The sequence below is a fragment of the Dermacentor albipictus genome, unplaced genomic scaffold (genome assembly GCF_038994185.2).
Source record: "Dermacentor albipictus isolate Rhodes 1998 colony unplaced genomic scaffold, USDA_Dalb.pri_finalv2 scaffold_19, whole genome shotgun sequence".
Taxonomy (NCBI): Eukaryota; Metazoa; Arthropoda; class Arachnida; order Ixodida; family Ixodidae; genus Dermacentor; species Dermacentor albipictus.
The window spans coordinates 6,854,153-6,875,392 of NW_027225573.1; the positions used below are offsets into that span (position 1 = coordinate 6,854,153).

Consider the following 21,240-nt stretch of genomic DNA (forward strand, 5'->3'; position numbering starts at 1 on the left):
ATAACAATTGGCCACGTCGACTTTAATACCGATGTCGGAGCTATCAGCATTGCAGGCTTCAGAGAGGCATGATTTAATACCGCGAAAGAGAAAATTTCAGTGTACACCACCGATGCGAAACTGACATAAATTTAAAGCGTCGCGACGGAAAGCGCTTCTGTCGCGGCATCAGAGCTTATGTCGCTGCGACAGAAAGTGAAACATTTCTAACGCCACGACCGAAAATGTGTAGTCCCGACAGAGAGTACCTGTTGCGACATCAAAATCGCTGTTGCGGTCGAAAGTTGTTGCGAGTTCATAAACTCTTGTTGTCGCGAAAGAACGTTTCTGTTGCGACTTCAGAACCCTTGGCTGTCGCGAGCGAATATTTCTGTAGCGACGTCAGAATTGCGGTCGTAACGTCAGAAACACTGTCATGATAGAAAGCTGTTGTTGCGACTTCTGAACTCTTGTTGTCGCGACAGAACGTTTCTGTTGCGACTTCAGAACTTTTCGTTCTGCACGAGAGCACTGCACGAGCACAGTGCCTATAACTACGCTGCTAGCGTCCGTATGAATCATGGTAGGGGCGTCTTCGTCAAAGTGAGCCAGTACAGGAGGTGTTTGCAGGCGCTGTTGGAGATCATTAAACTCTGCTTGTTCTTCGCCCTATACGAATGCAACGTCTTCGCTTGTAAGGTGCGGTAACGGTGAAGCTATATGTGAAAAATTGCCGATAAATCTTCGGTAATACAAGCAGAGACCTAGGAAACGCCTCACTGCGTTCTTGTTCGTTGGCGTTGGTAACATTGCGACGGCCGTGATGTTGCCGGGGTCAGGGCGGACGCCTGGATTACTCACAACATGACCTAAGAACTTGAGTTCCTCGAAAGCAAAGTGACAATTTTCTGCTTTCAGTGCTAAGCCGGTGGACCGTATCATTTGTAGAACCGCCAGCAGCCATGTCAGGTATTCTTTGAACGCTTCCGAAAAAACTATGACGTCCTCGAGGTATGCTAGGCATGTCTGCCACTTCAGGCCTCACAGAACCATATGCATGAGTCGCTGAAAAGTTGCTGGAGCTGGGCATAAACCAAAAAGCAAGACCTTGAATTCGTAAAGCCAACAGGCGTTACGAAAACAGTCTTTTCTCTGTCTCTCTTGTCAACCTCAATTTGCCAATAGCCACTTTAGAGATCCATGGACGCGAAGTAGCGGGCATGCCTCAGCCTGTCGAGAGAATTGTCGATACACGGTAATGGGTATACGTCTTTATATATTACCCGGTTCAGCTTATGGTAGTGGACACAAAAGCGTAGACTGCCTTCTTTCTTTTGGACCATCACTACCGGCAATGCCCACGGGATTTTTGATATTTGGATAAGGTCGCCGTCGAGCATGTTCTACGCTTGCTCTCGCATCACTTCGCGTTCTTTTGGGGCTACATGATACGGGCTTTGCCGGATTGGTCTCGCTTTCTCCTGCGTGATAATCGGGTGTTTGTTCAGTGGCGTCTGACTAACTCTGGATGTCGACGAGAAGCAATCGCAAAACTGGTGAAGCAGGCCCACAAGGCACTGCCTTTCCGTTTTTGATAAGCTCGCTCTCACGTCAAGAACATTCAAAGAACATTCAGAAAGAACATTCAGTCAAAGCATTCGCCGAATTCCGCCATCTCGTCCAGGTAAGCGACGGCTGCGTCTTATGCAGTGTGTCGTCGTTGCTTGCTGAAGTTTGTCAGCAGTAGTTCTATTTGCCCATGCATTATTTTGATGAGACTTCTGGGTTGGGTATACCTTGAATGAGCAAGAGCGTAGTTATCTGCACGGCAAGGCCTACCCCATCGTACTTGCACCCGACGGAAACAAGATGGTAAGATAACGGTGGTACGGTCACGTCCACGGGCATAGCCAGGGGGGGGGGAGAGAGGGGGCTTATGGGGCTTGAGCCCCCACGGAAATTTTTTGGTGCTGTCATGCACCACCAACCAAAACAACCCCCGGCGCCGGACATCATTCTGGATTTTGTCTAGAAGGTATTTTTGATGCCTGAAAAGCCATTTCGGTGCGAAGATTATGAACACGGGCTGGATTCTGTGGCAACGCTCATGCACCTGGAGTCACATAACGCAAAGAGCCCCATCCGAGCGCAAAGTTTCAAGAGCGTTTTCATGGCGACCGGCATCGTCGCAGGCATTTCGCGGAGAGTGCGGAATATGCGGAGTGCATGAATTTAAATTCCAAAACTTTATAAGTATAAATATCCCATAAACACCTGATTCGAAAGGTACATTGACCTTTCCAAAGTCGCGCTTTAAATTTTCAATTCCGCATCTTTGTGTGTTTAATGTTCTTATAAGCATTTCACGCCAAAGGTGCATTGACTTTTCTAAAGTCGTACATCGGACCATAGAACGAGACAAGCCAAATCAACACAGTATCAGACAAGTTGACAAAGCACTCAGCGAGGCCCGATGAGATAAAGCGTTGTGATTGTTCCTTTGTGCAGTCATGTCACAGAAAAGAATCTTTTTTCACCTGCACCAGAGCATCCATGTCAAGACACCAACGCAAGCAAAGGTAAATACTCTCTTATTTATTTTTTCTACTTTGACTTTTATTCGCGAGGACACATTGAGCGTCTTTGATTTTCTTGTTATCACTACCTGCGGTCTGCCAGAGCCAGCCAGAGGTCATGAGTTTTTCGCGTGCTGCCCTGACCACTGCGCGGCGCAATTTGGTGCGCGTTCGCTTTTCTCTGGCCGAGTGAATTTTGGTCTCACATAGTTTTGGACCTTTCTGGCTAGCAGACGACAAAAAGAATCAATCGTCGTTCGCCGCTCTCACTGTGGGGACTCAACGTATTGCAGCACGCTCACTTGAGGGCATCACCTTCATTTCGATGTTATCGCAACCTCTCCACAAAGTCTTTTGTTTCATCAGTGTACTTTGATTCTGGTTATGTTTTGGTGTCCATTCCTGCTAGGACTCCAATCGTAGTCTGCAGTATTCTTAAATAAACCGATAAATAAATAACGAACAGGATGTATATTTTTCTCTGTGTACCAAGCGTCTCACGTCTTCTTCAATATTCATTCGGTAGCCACATTAGGTGCCCGAAGTAGCCATTCGATTGTGGCCAACATACTTTCCTTTGCGTTTCTCTCATTTCGGTGCTCCCGCCCCACAAAAGAAAAAAAAGATATTAGTACGGGGGAGCAAATTGTCGCATGGTGAATTGTCCCTTTGTTACTTCTTCTTTTGTAGAAAGTAATTGGCCATGGGACTCCTCAGTTGCCGGATATTCTTATTATACTTTTGCGATAGCAATCACATGGGCACTCAAAGCGCATTCCTGTCGTCGCCATCGTCGTCGTCATATTCCGTATGAAGTCCAAGGGCGGTAACATCGTCACCATGCGCCGCATGCCGTATGTGCGAGTGAAAACGTAGCAGGGGGGGGGGGGAGGAGGGAGGGATCGAAATGCGGCCGCCGTGGCCGGAATTCGATCCCGCGACCTCGTGCTCAGCAGCCTAACACCATAGCCACTGGGCAACCACGGCGGGTGACTAGAGCGTACATAGAGAGTGGTCGAGTGGGACGAACGGCGCTCTCCTGCTGAGATGCCGTGTGTGCAAAGTTTGCGAGGACGCTGAGAGCAAACAGGATTGTGGTGGAGACGCACTTCGCGGCAGATTCAACGTAATTTCGTTGCGGGCGTTGAGAGCGATAGCGCGCAAACGCTGCTATAATGGGGCTTTATTATAACAGCAAATCTATATTGACACTTTTTTGCTACGCGTAGTTATTTGACACATGGGTTTTACAACATGGCATCTTCAATTTTGCTGTCGTTGTGAGATGCGTCGTCTGCTAGCGAGCGCGCGTTCATTGCGCACACGCTGGCGCACACCCAGTTTTTCTCGCAGAAAGTCTGTGGAGCAAACGTTTTTATGGTTTCATTTGCTTTGGTGCGCCCGCGAGTCTTGTCGGCCGGTACAAATCGTAGTTTTAGCCAGGTGAACCGCGATTTTTAACATCGTGTTTTAAAGAAACATGTAATTTTTGCCGCAGAAGCCGTCTATCTGCAACATGAAAGTACGATAAAAAATTTTATTGATATCGTGTCATTTTACGTGCTCTTCTTGTTGGTGGAATGTCGATCAGGGACAATGATCAAACAAAACAATATTACAATGAAATAAACCAGGTTCATTGCCTGCGTGGCGGGAAAAACTGCGGATGACCAATGCACTTATAGGTAAATCTAAGGTTACATAGACATATATATGAAAGGCATACACGTAGGAGAACAATCATCAAATACTCTAAGTGCACTGATTGAAAAAGTGAAAACTGCCGACCGGAATAAGCGTGTTTATTCTAAAAGCTGCACCAGCCCCAGATGAACAAATCGACTTTCCGAGAAAAGGAATCGAGGTAATTATTGGATGTTAATATGAACAACAGTGTTAGGGACAAGATATTGCCTATGTCATCAGACTGAATCGGGGAGACCGGGAAGTCTTTACCAATGTAATTTCCGTGGCTTGTCTAGCAATCTCCTTCAACGTCCCAGCAGGCGAAATGAAGTAAAAACATATTTTCTCATCAAAGGGTATTTGCTATTCAGCAGATCGTATTCGACTACAGAATTCACTATTAAATATTATCCAATAGCCGTTTCCGCTCGAATGTAATGCATAAAAGCACTTTTCAAGACTCCAAGTCGAGGGGTCGATGAAAGTGAGGACTCTTATTTCGAATGATTGTGCTGCTAGAGACTAGTGGTTGTTGCGCAGAGGTGGATCGATTTCAGAGAGGATTAACGCACACGTGCTAATCAGTTCTGCTGAAGAAGTTCGTAGCTGTCATTCAATATTGTCACGTGGAGTGACGTATGAAGAACACAGCAGCAATATGTGGAAGACAAAACCTTTATTGGGTGGACCTGTGACCACAAAACAGGCTACACTTATAGCACAACGATAGCGGCGATTGTCGGTGATTTTCGAAAATCTGATCAGCGGGTCAAGCGCGTCGGCTTTTATACAGCAGTCGTCGAATGTTCCAGAGTAATCGTTGGGACCCGCATCCCTTCCACAAAGTTCTACACCCTCCACGTCACGCGCTGAAATCAGAAAACACAAGGTTCGGCGACAACAGACAGCGGATAGGAGCATCGATAACATTCGAGAAACTTCCGATGCAGGCGCGTCTTACGCTGTGCGATAACATTTGTTAGGCGGTGAAACGTGTCGCCCGATAAAGACAAGCAAGTACACGGGTCAATATAAACGCCCCGTTTCGAGGCAGCCTGTAAATCTGCTAACTTGATTCAGGCAAGGAAAACATTTTTTTGACCGCAGCATCATGTCTGCAACCCATTAAAGCTTGTTTCCAACTGTGGTAGCGCATTTATTGTCTTCAACGAACACAGAAGATCTACAGACATTTCTATGTGTATCTGAGGCATGCGGTTCCTGTTATTGCTTCATTATTGTGCTTATGATAGTGCACCAGATAACTGAAAGCAGCCGTTCATAATACAGAAGCTGCTTAGTTGAGCGGACTCAAAGCTGGGAACAGCATTTACTTTAGTAATGAAATATAAGATAAGCGGAACATGTTTTTCTCAGCAATCAGACTCGAAAATAATTTATATTTAAACTTAATATTTCGTTTACACCACTAAAGAAAGGCGAACGACGCTGCCAATTCCTTTTTTTTTGTACTTAATATTTGAAAACATTCTGGCGTTGTACTTCAGGCGATATGATTACGAAGCACCCTGTTCAGTTCTCATCACTTAGGGTTCTTTAACGTGCACATAAAGAGAAGTACACGAGTGTTTTCCCATTTCTTTCCCACCGAATTCTGCGACCTGGTTTAAACACGTGAGTCGAGTTTAGCAGCGCAACGTCATATCCCCTATGCAGCCACTAATTAAGCTACCGCGCCGCTTATTTTTTTTTTCGTTCTTTCTATCTTTCTTTTTACAGATAGGTTCTTAAGGGTCACTTCACCCACTATCGTGTCCGCGTGTAGAAAAATAATCCCGAAGATTGTGCAATGCCGGGCCGATCCGCGGCGGAGGTGCAGTTCACTATTTAGGGGCCCACATACGCAGCTTCGCTGGTCATCCTTCTTCTCAGAGTGGAAGGGCACTGAGTTTTCTTGTTGTTAAGCATGGAGTGGACATAAAATTTTACATGGCTTACGGGCCAAAGATTAGCACATATAATGGCTGCCTACATCTCTTTTCGTCGCTCGATGTCCGACCGCAATAAAAGAACCCGTACGAATTACTCCACATTTTGTTAAATGATGAAGACAGAAACGTGAGTCAAATCTTGCACTGCAGCTTTTTTCTTTTTCTATAAGAATACTTTACGTAAATCTGAGTACAGGCAGCCATTGCCTCGAGGCAACGGGGCGAGTGGAGGGAGGGAGGGGGCGGGCCTTAGGATTTTGTGATCTGTGAATCTGTGATTGCGCAACATGCTCATTTGTCTTGTTTGACGCATTATATACAGTGACTTTTCCTTAGATACCTTGATCTACTGGACTGTTACACGTACATTTATATATCTTATTGCGAGGTTTTGTGGATACACACAGTGAACTTTGTTCCCAGCGACACTTTTTTTCCCTTTATCAAGCTTTAACTTCGAATTTGTATATACCAAGGTATCTTCGCATTTCTTAAGCATATTTTGCAGAACTCCTGCTTTTTATATGTGATCTTTCTTGCGACTATAATTTCAGTGCAATTACAATACACGACCAGTGACACCTCCTCCTGCGCAGTACGTTGGAACGATGTACATCGTCATTGACATTTACCCTGGCCGTTGCATATGCACAAAAATATAAACAAGGTTCTTGAATGATAAAGTTTTATTAAAACATTTGTCCTCAACTTGTTTATTTCATAGCCTTTACGTTTAACATACAGCGGCATGCACTGCTCTCTGGTTTCGAACTGATATAGTTCTAAAGTTCGTGTGATATTTTCTTTAGTTAATGAATATGCAAAAAAATGACAGCATTGGTATTAGCTATTTCTGGCACAATTTTTGGTACATACGAATATATGCTTTTCTAAAATAATGCACATTTACTTGTGTTGACAGCGCGTAGCGTTCAAGAATTCATTTCCAGCAGATTTGGATATTGCAATGTATTTATTATTGATGTCTTTGATCCTTCGACAAATGTAGTGAGGAGGAGGCCGAGCTGCAACGTGAGCCTCTCCCCCTCCCCCCCCCCCTTAATGAAATTTTTGGCTACGCCACTGGTCAGGTCGTCTCTGATGCGCAAAGACTTGCGTTGTAGTTCTGAACTTTCGTCCCCAGAAAATGTTAGTATACCTTCTGGTATGTTGATGACGACGCCGTACTCGCGTACGAAGTCCATACCTAAGATTCGATCTTTGCAGCAGTCGGGGAGAATAACAAAATTTGGGACAAATGGCGAATTCCCTATGTTGACCCTTGCAGTAAGCTTGCCAGTCGGTGTCAGTAGCTGGCCTCCAGCGCCCATAACGTGCGGCCCAGACCATTCCATTTTCACTTTGCGAAGAATATCCGCCAGCTTTTCAGTTAAGATCAAAAAGTCCGCGCCAGTGTCTACTAGTGCCGTCACGTCGTGGCCTTCAATTGATACAGTAACATCGGCGCTAACAATCTCGTCAGTCGTCAAATAATCAGGCTGTATCGGCTCCTGGTTCGACGGCAATGGGAGATTTTAGGCACTTCGACGTCTGGCAACCTTTCTTCCTCAGGTCGCGGCCTTCAGTTTCCCCGGCGTGGGCTAGGAGATCTCCCTCGCGCCAAATCGGTGGAACTGTGTCATGCAGCTGGAAAACGATGTTCCGGAGAAGGGGAACGTGACCCGTAACCAGGAGAATCGACTTGCCAGCTCGTCGAATTCGCGTCGATGTTCACTCGGCACCGTCAAAAAGAGGACGAGAAGCAGTGGATGGAAATGCTTGGTACCTTTTGAAGCGATAAGGAAAACGACGGTAGATGTGGTCCGTTTCCTCACAGTGTTAGCACAAGGGCCTGTTGTCAGCTGTGCGCCAAATATCGGTTCAGCGAAGCGGTGGTCTCGTCGGTTGTTCCCTATGGTACCGAGGTGATGCCTGTGCTGACTGCTCATGATACTGCGGCATCGGCATCTGAGGTGGTGGTCGACGGACAACATCTGCGTAGCTGGGCTGCCGCGTCTGGGAATGTGACTGTGTTGTCGGCATCGGAGGTGGTGGTCGACGGACAACATCTGCGTAGCTGGGCTGCCACGTCTGGGAATTTGGCTTGGGAACCGCAAACGCTTGCTTTATTTCTTGGAGCATAACTTCAGCCACCGACGCAGCTGTGCGCTCATTTGGCGTAAAAGTGACCTTCTGAATTTCTTCCTGAACAATTTCGCGTATCAGCCGGCGCAAGGAGCTCTCTTCTGTGACCGTCACTGCTGCAGCGCTTGCCGGTCCAGTGCTGCTCAGGTGATCATACTGGCGGCTGCGTAGGTGTAACGTGCGCCCTATGGCCATCCATTATTTAGTAAATTCATCGACGCTCGTCGGTGCGTTCCGCACAAGACCGGCCAACAACTGGTCCTTTACGCCGCGCATGAGGTGGCTGAGGTTTTTTTGCCTCGGGCATATTGGGGGCTACATGACGACAAAGAGGAGCCATGTCTTCAGCGAACATGGCAACCATTTCAGTCGGCTTTTGAATCTGTGATTCGAGAAGACGCTACGCGTGGTCTCGCCTTTCAGTGACCCGAACGTATGGAGGAACTAGCGGCGGAACTCATCCCAGCTTGATCAGATTCCCTCGCGATTTACGAACCACGTGCGGGCTCCGTCTTCAAGAGAGAAATGTACATGGGCTATCTTCTCTCCAGCATGCCACTCATTATACTTGGCTACGCACTCGTACTTCTCGAGCCAGTCTTCTACATCCTCGTAGGCGTTTTTGTGGAAGCTCACGGGAGATCGAGGAGTCAAAAGAGTCACCTCTGCAGGGCGTGGGTCTGCCATGGCTTGAGCACTCGTGGTAACGGGCAGACTTCCTGGCAGGGGACGAAATTATGGGCTTAGGCCTAGTAGATGAAGGCTAGCGCGGTGAGCGGGTGTTTCCACACGCGGAAAATGCCCTGGGCTTAATGCGGGGCTGTTGATAGGCGTTCAAAACATTTACCCAGCGCCTCCACCAGTGTCACGATTCACGATCGGCAGGAACTGATAAAACAGGACAGGACACTTGTCTTGTCCTGTATTCTAAACAGCGGCGCTTCCTACTATGGGGGATTGGCCAAGAAGCAGGAGGTTTTCCTTATGCTTAGAAGTAACGACACCTTAATTGCAGGCAATTTAATAGCAGGCAAACTGAAAAACAATCGCACAGGGATCTCGTCTTCTCTTCTGCAATGCGCGAGATCTTCGTCTTTCTCTACGTGCCATGTAATGGATGTGGCAATATAATCTACGCACTGGCACTGTTCAATTCGTCCCAAAAATCACTATTCGCACGGCTGCAATATTGCATCTTTATTTTGCTGTCTTTCACACATGCACATTAACAAGAATGTCACATAAACGTGCACTCTAAGCATATTACATGTAAATAAGCAAAATTCTGCAGTGGGCTAGTGGGTTCAACATTATTACCGCTGTTGAGCGAAGCGATCAAACGATAGGAATTAAGCGAAAAAAACAACAAAATACGACACCCGAGCGCGAACTAACAACTGTTTTGCTCTTCAGAAAACGAGGCATACATGTAGCCTGCTCGCATGCGCACTATTGCGCAGATAGGCTATCCCCAGTCTAACTGACCCCTCTATTGTCAGTGATTAATATCTCCTTCTTGCTGAGTGATATAGATTCCACGTGGCGTTATACTGATGTTGTAGGCTTCCACGACTTCTCTCTCTCTTTTTTTTTTGTTTCTACATTTCAGCAAGATCGCCGTCCTGTGGGAAATAGGCTTGCACTTGCATGAAGCGGAATGTGTGGCAAGGTCTCCGGGTGCTTCTATCAGACTGCAGTTGTGTTGATGTTTGCGCAGTTAATCATTTACGCACCTGTCTGTTTCACACAAGTAATCAGCCCCTTATGTCAAAGGTATCGTTTAGACTACGTCCGTTGCACATTCAACAAATCATTTAACGTTGCTTGTAGGGCATGCATTCAAGGTATTCCTTTCTCTGGTCATTCCATTTACTTCCGAGCACATTCCTTTCGGGTTTTCGGGTGCGGTGAGGACCACTTCTTTCACGCGAGCGAAAAATAAGAACGAACGTAGCATGCACCGTGGCGAAAAAAGAGGCGCGAGGAGGAAAGCGGAGAGGAGGGTGTAATGACACCATGAGGGGGAACGCAGAGGAAGGCATCGTAAAAGCGTCCGAAGAGAAGTGTAGTGCGGTGGCAGTGGCTACCATGGCGCCAGAGTATCGCGCATCCCATGGGAGTTTTCTCGGCGGCGCCTTCTGTGAATTGCGCCCACGTGTCACCTACGTGCTGGCTCACGGGATCTCAATATTAGCAAGGCAAAGCGCCGTACTTCACTCCGTTTGAAACGTGCCGCGCGAGACCGATTGCCCACACCAGCCAATACTGTCACGTTGTAGTGACGCTGAAGAAAGCAGCAAGATCAGTGGGTGGACAGTGGGGCTTGTTTCGGTATTGGCAATAAAGCGTCGCCGTGATACTGGTAGCGAAGCGAAAATTAAATAAATTTTGCATATATGGCTCTATCTTTTCAAACTACATAACAATAAACTGAAGCGATGCAATTATGTGTAGAAATAAAATCTGCCTTTGGTTATTTTTTATTTTCTTTTTTCGGCATCTTATATCTTTATTGGTCGCTTCATTTGTAGCGCCAACGGGAGGTCCTTTCACTCTTATCGCTTCGGTTGCCATTGTCTTCGTCTCCTCCTGCCGCCTTCTGCGCACGTGCACGTTTTTTCGCATGTTCTGCAGATAAATTTTTTTCTGCTTGCAAAGGTTCCGGCTAGACAAGCCATGGAGATGACATTGGTCTTTGCTTCCCAGTCTTCCCAATTCAGTCTGAGTACACATAGGTGAAATCCTTTTTCTAGCACTGTTGATCACATTTGCGTCCAGTATCACACGTGGTTCGCTGCTGTGCGCCGGCTGCGCGCTGAGATGCGCCGAGTGGAGAGTGCGGTGCGCGGCCTTCTCGCCCGTGGCGACGGCTGCCCTGCCTCGTTCGCGGCGGCGCTCAACTCTGCGGTGGCACTGCCGAAAGTGTTGCACGCGCTACCACTGTGTCGTGTCAGTGCCCGGCTGTGGAAGCTCATCGACAGCGACCACCGCCGAGTGCTTCGCATGTGCCACGGCCTCCCTCGCTCATCGCGGGTTGCGGAGACGCTCGCGGAAACTGGCGCGTGGCCCGTCTCTTTGACGGCTGACCTGCGTGCCCTCGGTCACCTGGAGCGCCTCTCCTGTGCCCCGGACGCAGGACCCATCCTGTCCCTCATCCGTTGCCTGCCCCAGTCACGAGTGGGCACAGTGTGCGAACTGTATGACAGCCTGGTGGTCGACCCTCCGCCCGTACCGCCGACCTGCCCACCGCCACACCAGCGCACGCCACTTCACGTGTGTCTCGACCTCCCGGGCGTCCGCTCCAAACATCGCACGCCTCTCTGCGCTGTACAGCAGGAGGCTGCTGCCAGGATCGAGGACGCCCTGGGAGGAATGACGCACTTGTATGCCGATGGCTCCGTCCTCAGCGACGGCTCGGCGGCTGCCGCATGTGTTGCTCCCGAACTTGGCATCACGAAGCAGTGCCGGCTCTAGTACCGGGCTTCCTCTACCACGGCGGAGCTAACTGGACTTCACCTCGCTGCGGACATCCTCGAGGAGTCGCCGCACATCACCAGCGCGGCGATTCTCTGCGACTCGAGGTCCGCGCTGCAGCAGCTGCTGCTCGACAAACGCGCACCGCCCCTTACACAGCGCCTTGCCGTCCGTCTGCACGCACTGCAGGGGCGACGGACCGGGCGACTACACTTCAGACGGGAGCTCGCGCTCCGCCATCCCGACGACCGACTTGCGCAGGGGCGCCCACCGCGCCATCTCCCGCAGACCGGATTCACTAGGCGCGGGCGCGCCTTCCTCCTCGCCCTTCGGACCGGTTCTGTGTGGCCCGCAGAGCGACGGCATCGACTGCGTGGAGCCCCGTCTCCCCTTTGCGGCGACTGCGGCGCGATCGAGACACTCCAGCACCTGCTATGTGAGTGCCCCAACTTTTCGCTCGCGCGCGCGTCCCTTGCCCGTGTTTACCGTGGGCACGGCCTGCCGTGCGACACCGTGACTGAACTCCTGCACCCCTCGGTCTGCCCTTCACGACACAGGACACTTCTACGTGCGCTCCTGACATTCGCCGCGGCTGTCGGCCTCGCCGACCGCCTTTAGCTCCATCACATTTCCGCGGCGTGCTGCTGTTTCTGGTGCTCTTTCTCTCCCCCTACTTTCATTCCCTACCCCTGTGCAGCGCGGTTGAGGTGTCATCTGCTGAGAGACAGTTACTGCGCTGCACTTTAGCCCAACCTTTCCTTCCCATCAAGAATCTCCTTCTCTCCAGTATCACTGCAGTGATTCATTCTCACAAATAGCCTATAGGTACACTGTCGTTCTCTATGAAAGGGAACCCGCGAGCGCGTGGCCTGTGCTCTGCGGCGGCTACCCACAGCGCCATCAACCGACAGCTAAAGAAAGCACGTCCACTTTTGGCGTCATCTACTGGCAAACAAAATAACGAATCATGGCCGGTGCACAAGCGCTGCTAGATTATTCTCCCTCTCCGCTCGCGCAGCGGGCGATGCCTGCAGCGCGTGGTCTGCCGACAAATAGCGCGTGGCACACGACCACGATCGAAATGTATAAGCTCTGTCTCTCGGCTTACGCCAGTTGCACTTCGCCTAAACTAGAGTTATACAGGAGAGAGCAGTGCACCCAGGGGAAGTTTTAGCTGTGGTTTGCTTTTCTGAAAGTGCTTCACTGAACGCCGCGGAAATTTCCCTTCGAGGCAGTATCCCACTTACCCGGAAAATACTAGTCAGTCGGCAGAGAAACTTGTGTGTCGTTTAGTATATCTGTGCTTGATACTATAACCCCATGCATCGCACCCCATGCACCACAAGCACCCTGACCGTGATGGCAGCGAAGTAGATGTTGCTGCGTAAGAAACTTGAAGCAAAAAAAAAATGTTTCAAATGCTTGTAAATATTTTAATGAATGTTGTGTCTGTAATGTAAAGGACGCGAGCACAAAATGCAAAAACAGATTTCAATACATTTATTGACATCAAAAATATGCGTAAATCTTTCTTTTGTATTGAGCACCAAAATAAAAAAAGAAGCTGAATTATGTTGTGTCGACGCACTTCTCAGTACCTCGTGGCGTCCCCGCTTGCTGCTACGATAGCTGCCATTCTTGGGGGTGGCGACTTGGGGGTAGCCGTTAGTGAACTGAAGCTTCTCAGGCGCTCCCACTCCTCCTTTATGGCACCCCAAAGGTCGTCGTCCGACAGGCCTAGCAGAGACCGAGACGCTAGCGCAGCTTTCAAAAGGGCCCACAAGTTCTCGATAATGTTAAGGTCTGCAGACAGGGGTGCCACCTTAAAGAGTTGATTTCGCGATCCTCGAAAAAGCTTGTCACCCTTCGGGATGTCTGGACGGGCAAGTTGCCTTGCTAAAAGATGTAATCACCTTCCGGGAAGGGCTCATTAAGCAAGTCGGGCACCATCACGTCGTCGAGGATTGAGCAGTAGGCGGCAGTCGTGAATCTGTGCTCTTTGCGGACCAGTGGACCGAGCCCTTCTTTGTTCGCGAGGCCTCACACGCACACTGCTGAACGCACACTTGCAGCCGCTCGCTGAAGGTATTCTGGTCTGTGAATGCAGAAAAGTATCATTAGCTCATGCATTGGCAGCAAATCAACAGTCACTCAACTTATCTCAAATACCCTTCCTTTACGCAAAACATGCGGTATTCCACTGTGCGACATAGCGCGCGCATTTATCGCCGGCTGTTCATGTGTACGTTTCGTACTGCTTATAGTTTATATTCACTTTCCTATTTCTTTCAAGTTATCATGCTGTTTTCTCTTCTCTCATATCTGAACAGCAATTGGGCTTGTGGTGTGCCTATGTTTCTGGCAATTGCCTGCCTACTGCCCCCTCTTCTGTGCCTATACTTTCAGCATGTGCTGAAGTATATTTAAATGCGAACTAATACTGATGAGGGTAATAATATTAGTAATATTAGAGAACACAACTACACTTTAACGCTGGTGAACGTAATCTAACACCGTGCCTTGAATACTAAGTTCTCTCTGCCGTCTACGTAATATTAGAGACTACACTGTTACACAATGCATAAGAAAGGGTAACCATCCGGTAGATTTCTTTCAGCATTTCTTACAGTGATATAATTACCTTTAGGCATAAAACGTCACCTACCGGCTGTTTCCTGGGCGCCACACTCTTTGCATCTGGTCCCACCGGGTCGTTAATGAATTCTCGCCGGTGAACACAACACTTTCCCAGTTGGAGGTAGTTCAATCTGTGTGGTACTTCGCAAACTGCAGGCCTTTGGCTTTGTTTGTGTCTCGAAGCAGCAGTTTTTCGGCAAGCAACCCTCTTTTTGAGGACAGCTTCTGCGAGGCGGTTCTTCACAGTCGTCTCGGACGCCTTAATGCCAAGTTCCTTTAGTACTTCAGGGACTGTTGTCCGCGGCCTCAGTGCTACTGTAGCCACAATCGCACGGCCTTCGTCTTCGCTTGTTGCCCGAGGTCGGCACCTGTGCAGAGCGTCCTTCACACGGCGTTCCTTCTTGAAGGCCTGAACGATCCTGTTTACTGTTTTAGGGGCCTCCTTGTAGTTGATGCAATATACCGCTGGCTCAATAATTTTTTCGCTTTCCTCGAGTGGAACACGAGCCATTATGATTGCCTTCTGGCGCCGTGGCAAGTTGCCAGTCACTGGTTATCTGTTTGGCCAAACAGAGCACGCAAGTGAACCGCGCCGTGCGGTTGCAGCATAAGTGCGAATTTGTGAGTGGTTGCGCCGGCCATCCACCTTTCGTGAACCGCAAGTGTGCGATGGAGCTTACGGCAATGGGCGGATCGAGCGTAACCAGGCCTCAATCTGGAGATCGCTAGAGCCACCGCGTGCGTGACGCGTGCGCGCGATTCATAGCAACTGCCGACGACAGACCACCTAGACAACGCGCGCTATCGCCGGCGCATGTTCTTGTTCTCAGGCTTTCGCCATACCCTGCCGCGCTTTCCGCTTCATTACTCTGTCCCACCCCTTGAGTCCGAAACCCGTCCAACGATCTTATCGTCAGCGATACGCCAAGCACTAAGTATTCATCCATTGCCACGTAATATGCACCCCGAGCATGACAAAGGACCGTGCAAAGCCCATGTACGATACCTTGGCCGCATGCTGGCAAACATCCCGGAAACACATACTTTATACACGGACACATCGCGCACTCAAGAGGGCTATACCTCGGTAGTTTTGGATGGCACCGAATCCCTGAGAGACTCTGTTGCCATGCGCGTAACGAATGCCGCTTACGGAGAAATTCTCGGTGTTGGTCTTGCAATTCGATACGCCATCCGTGTTCCTGAGGAAGTGTATATATTGACGGACTCGCAACAGGCATGCCAGGCGTTCCTATCAGGACATGGCATCCCGAGAGCGGCGCACCAAATTCTCAAACAGATCCCGCAAAATGCACCAACCACATCTCCCCGCATTCACTTACTCTGGGCCCCTGGTCGTACCTCGCTGGCGGGTAACGAACGCGCATATGCGGTTGCCCGAGAAATTTCCCTCCGGGTGGCTCGGCATGGTGAGGCCACTGGTTCAGGGTGAGGGGATCTCTTGCTCGGTTATAAAGACATCCTACGTCATTATAGACGCATTCGTCGCACCCACGCCACACCGCCGGCGTCCTTCTCGCGAGAGGAAGCAGTGGCATTACGCCAGTTACAAACCGCAACTTTTCCACATCTTGTCTCTCTCAATAAATTCTACCCACACTGTTATGGAGATCGTTGCCCTGGTGGTGGCAGCTCACCCACAATCCTCCACGTAACGATTGAGTGCACTGCAATCCTTTTTCCTCCCTTGCCAACTCTCTTTTACCCCCTACGCAACAAAGAGCTGTGGGACGATGCCCTCCGCGACGGACCTCCCGAGATCCTCCGAGCTGTGATACAACGGGCTCGAAACATCGCCGGAATCATATTAGGGACCCTGGACTGAGGGTTCCTCCCACGCTGCTCTCGCCGTTCAAATAATAATAATGAAGATGTTTTACTCTCTCTCCGCTTCATGGTCCCGCTGCACCCTCCTCTCCGCTTTCCTTCTCGCGTCTTTGATCTCCCGCTGCGCCCTGCGTTCGCTTTCATCTTTCGCTGTGCTCGTTCGTTCGCTCAGTTTAGTAGATTTAGATTCATGATTTGCTGTACGAACGCCGATGCCAGTTAACGCAGGCCAACCTGAATTAGTGGGTCTAGTGGGTGGCTCCAAAGAAAATAATGCGCAATGAAGCGTGCTCCTCACAGCAGCCATGAGGATGTCACCCGTGAAGGTCGCAATATGTTAGTAGTGCCGTCGAGCAATCAGTCGATTCGAAGCGTGAGTGACTGTAGCTCGACTGAATGCGTACTACAGTCACCTCACAGTTACCAAACACAAATGAAAAGAATAAAACAGGTGTGTCACACGCAGTCATTACAATCTGAGTTAAATCGAAACACGTTGCCGCAACAGCAAGCGTGCGAGTTAGCGTGATAATGAATGGAAATCGAATTCGAGGCGATAATATTTTTTTGAAAGGTGCTGCCACTCCCATCAGGTAATGAAGAATAATAAACATCTAAAACAAATTATTTCATCTACGGAAGTGTGCATGATCGCCTTCAGGATCGCAAACGATGCGAGAATGGCGAGCTAGTGGAAGATCAAGGCAGTTCGCCAAACGAGTGACACCACTTGAAGCCTTAATGTTCCGGCATGCGCACAGCAACTACTGTGAACTCTCCCTAATGACCATGTATGTACACATACAGGGACGCTAACTCTACCGAACGAATACCACGGCGCGGGCAACGGATGACGGCAATATAATTTGGAATTAAAATTTGTCTGTGTAGCTTTATATCTCGCATGCATATTAGTATCATGGAGAAAACATGAAAACGCGAGAAATCACTTACAATGTGGAAAAAGCATTCATTTATCTGTGAAATTATATGCCTCAACGTTCAACACTAACGACAGCTCACAATATACCTTTCGAGCGCGTCGCGTAAACGTGACATGTCCATGCAAAGGATATTTCGGGGTAACAACCCTCAGAAATAAGGCGCTTTCATGCGGTACTCACTTTTTGGTCGTCGAAATGCTGGCATCGACGAAGCACGATCCGTTTTGCGAGTGCAAGAAGCGATACCGCGTACTGCAAGGGTCCACAAGGGTCGTTGTTTAACGCATTCAAACCACAAAATGGAGAACCGGTTCTGCGAGTGTTATAAAAAAAAAAGAAACAAAGGGACCAACCGACTTGACGAGCAACCGGTGCCGCTACCCGCCGTGAATGATGCGAAAGCGAGAAAGATTGCAAGGGCGCGTTGGAAGAGAAAACTAAAGGACGAGCGAGGGTGAGCGCGCGCAACGCTCTCTCAACGCATTCGGCCGCCTGATAGCTCGAGGCATCGAGGAGCAGCCAGGACCTTCGGACATGGGGGTAGGTAGGAATTTCCAATGTCATCGTCCTTCCATGCTTACACGAAGAAACTCCAGAAACGTGCTTGGAGTACCGCATCCACTCTGAAATGCACAACGCTTGCTATGTTAACTCGGGAGCTCCTGCATAGATACATGGGAATGGTGAAATTGGTTTTCTCAGCAGTCGCTGCACCCATTTCAACTAAGTGTTGCATGTAAAATAAAATCAGAGATCTTGTACGTGCTGGAAGGATATGTTAATTTTTTGCCCTCACTGTATTTAGAAGAAGCCTCGGAAATAGCAAAATAACAGCTCTACAACTCTGCAACAGAAATAAAAACGATATCAAAGTTTTGTCAGCTGCACCTAATAACACATATAAAGCGGACAAAATGCATTCCGTATACGCGGCTCTGAAAGATACCGCTAATAACGAATGCGGTTTTTGCAAAAGAAATACCCCTTGTAAACGTTGCGAGGAATTCATATGAGCTGCAATCTTATTTGTATAGCAAATATATCCACTTAAAGTGCTCCAATCTAGGCAGATACTTGCAGAATACGCCCTGCCCCTTGTGCATCGGCTGCATACGACTCTACTGAGCTTCTGGCGAACTGAGTGGAGTCCTCACAAATGCAATATCGGTTTTAGTGCCGATTTACAACTTTAACTTCGTACTGGTCTTTGTTGTAAAAAATATTCAAATTCAATACACATAGCTCGATCTAAACAAATTTCAAATAAGTTGCAAATAAACCTTGCGCTGTTAAAATTTCAGAAAATGCTTACTATATTATGTGGTGCACTTCTAAAGTCATCGTGCTGTTGTTGCAAATAACTGGTTAAAATGAACGCGTCTCAATGGAATGCATGCCATGCTGCTCTCCCCCCAAAAGCGCACATGAATATTTACAACACCCTTTTTAGCTTTAGCTTTGGACCGAATGCTATATAGCTATTTAATTTAAAAGAGCGATAGAATGAACGATTCAGTCTCACAACTTCGATGTACACGATGGTGAAGAGCGCAATAATTTAGGAATTCATGACCTTGCGATACTATAGTTCTTTAACCTAATTGAACACCTGAAAGCACAATTGTGATGCAACCTAAGGGGCAGACTTAGGTAGAAGCGAAAAGCTTGCAAATAACGTGCTGGTGTGGACGTTGAACCAGCAATGTGAGAAAAAACACCTATTGCAACATCCTGTGGAAAGCCGACCCGGTAGGCACCTATCCATCTGTCCGAAATTAGTGTTCGTACTACTAAATTTGCACAGGTGCTCAGTGTAGGCACACGTTTTATGTTACCCGCCGCGGTATAGCGTCATGACTATGGCATCGCGCTGCTGAGCTCGAGGTCGCGGGTGCGATAGGATCGAAATGCAACAACGCTCGTGTGCTTAGATTAAGGTGGTATTAGATGAGATTTTACGTTACGGTTGTCAAAATTAATGCTGAGACTCCACCTAGTGTTTGCTACATAATTGGAACGTGGTCTTGGCACGCAAAACCCTTGAATTCATTTTTAACGTTTTGGTTTTATCAATTTACGTGGTTAAAGGCCGCACGTATATATGCGCACTTCAGTCTAGCCCTTATTTTTATGTTGATACTAAGGCTGGAAATACAGCGCCATGACACTTGTGCGTCTAACGAAAATGCGCACCTTTTTGCATGATACAATTACAGGTTGAAAGAATGGCAATGCCTGCACGTGTTATTTAAATGCAAGCTGTGTGGCCATTTCGCGCGCTAGATACTTTACACCCGTACAAAACAGAGGAAATCACTGGAATGCCTATTTTGTCCTTCCGCCTGGATAAACATCGCCACAGATATCTTCTAGTCATTTAAAAAAAAAAAAAAAAAACGTAGTCTAGCCTTCTTAACAAGATGCAAACTGAGAGAAGCTTAATAAGAGGTCTTCTAGGCGTATTTCTCAGGACGTCCTCTATACGTGCATAAAAAGGTGGTTTGTAGCCGTTTTGTATACTTTCACACGTTTTCGTCCATTTGCGCTGGTGCAAGACGGCTACAAAACCTCTTGTGATCAATGCGTATAGCGGCGTGCTGCCTTTAAAAGTAGATTAAGGCGCGCGTAGAAAACGTCACCTGACCTGCGTGCCGCGCCCTAATTGCTCCCCCTTGCATGTTGCAGAGCGGTGCTGCGTACCCGCTTGTTTCTCTTGTATACACTTGAAGCCAATGTAGCCACGAAATAAGACTTGCGTGCATCCTAATACATAAGCCCTTTCGCATTTTGCAATTTTGTTCAACCGCTTCACGAAACAACGTATCACGGAAATTACACACCAACAGTTGCCCAAAACAATATGCCCATGTGGGCACCGATGAACTTACCTGCGCAAGACTTAGCCAGTGCGGCTTTTCTCTAGAGCAAACAAAATAGAACCGGGCATTTACAAATTCAAACAGTGTGAGTTGCCATAAGGACATAAACCAAAGAGAAGACAAGTACAACTCCTTATTCTTGTCTGCACTTCTGTTTATGCTCGCGTCCCTGGTCGGGTGGGTGCATTATAGATCATGCAGAAACTACTAATCCGATCCTTTGCCAATTCAGTCCCTCATTGAGGATAGGTATAGGGGCATGTTGGTACGGCATATGGTACGGCAGCTTTCACACTGCCGGATAGAGAGATGTTAAAATAAAATAAGGTCCAAAAGTTGTCAAGCTTCTTTCAGGCTTCCTAGATCAATAATACTAAAGTAACAGTTCCTCTATTTTTTACCGTAAGTTATACGGATGTTAGAAATTTAAAGAAAAAAAAACGATGACGAAATACAGTTCTTATTTCTACCGACGATGATGAAGTGCCCCGGCTACTAAGGCATCGGGCAGAAACACCTCAAGTCGCATTTAGGACTTTTACATGTTTGAGCTCGCGCCACGCTGCAGTCCCTTTGGGTCATTGCAGGCGACGCGGGGTGGACCGACGTTTGTCACCTTCCGATTTCCCTGCGTTTACCACAAACCCCTGTATAGGCCGTCGAGCTCGTCCTTTTCTATGGAAATATTTATCTTTCAATTATAAGAGAAAGAATCATTGTTAGTTCATCTGACCATTAGCGCAGTGGTAAAAAGATAAGATAATTTCAGAATTGTTCATTGTACAACACGCGTTAATAACAGCAATGTCAAGCGTAGAATAGCCTGAAAAACGCTTCAGTTTTGCAGGCTATTTCTTTAATCTTATTTTCATGGTGCAACCGTTGTGAAACGTAATCACGTTCGTGAAAATATTTCGCGGGATTTATACACGTTCGAGAGAGGAATATGTTGGGAAAAAGTTTCGTTCTGAGATATTCCCTGCGTTCCTGTAGTGGTTCCCAACCGAGGCTTTTTTCGCTCTTAAAACACTGAAATTCTTGGTATAATATGAACAAACTACATGAATAGCTAACTTTGAATTCTTTCTAAACTATTAACGTCTCGATCCCACACAGCGCA

At 48.0% G+C, this 21,240-nt stretch overlaps 1 protein-coding gene across 1 annotated transcript in view; it reads right to left on the reverse strand.

The window, feature by feature from the left end:
• Positions 1-17,560, reverse strand: part of LOC135917077 (cytochrome P450 3A6-like) — a 123,008-nt gene extending 105,448 nt beyond the window's left edge. Inside the window, exon 1 of the mRNA XM_065450575.1 lies at positions 17,422-17,560. The gene's annotated coding sequence lies outside the window, so the exon portion shown is untranslated. The remainder of the gene's footprint in view (positions 1-17,421) is intronic.
• Positions 17,561-21,240: the final 3,680 nt, after the last annotated feature.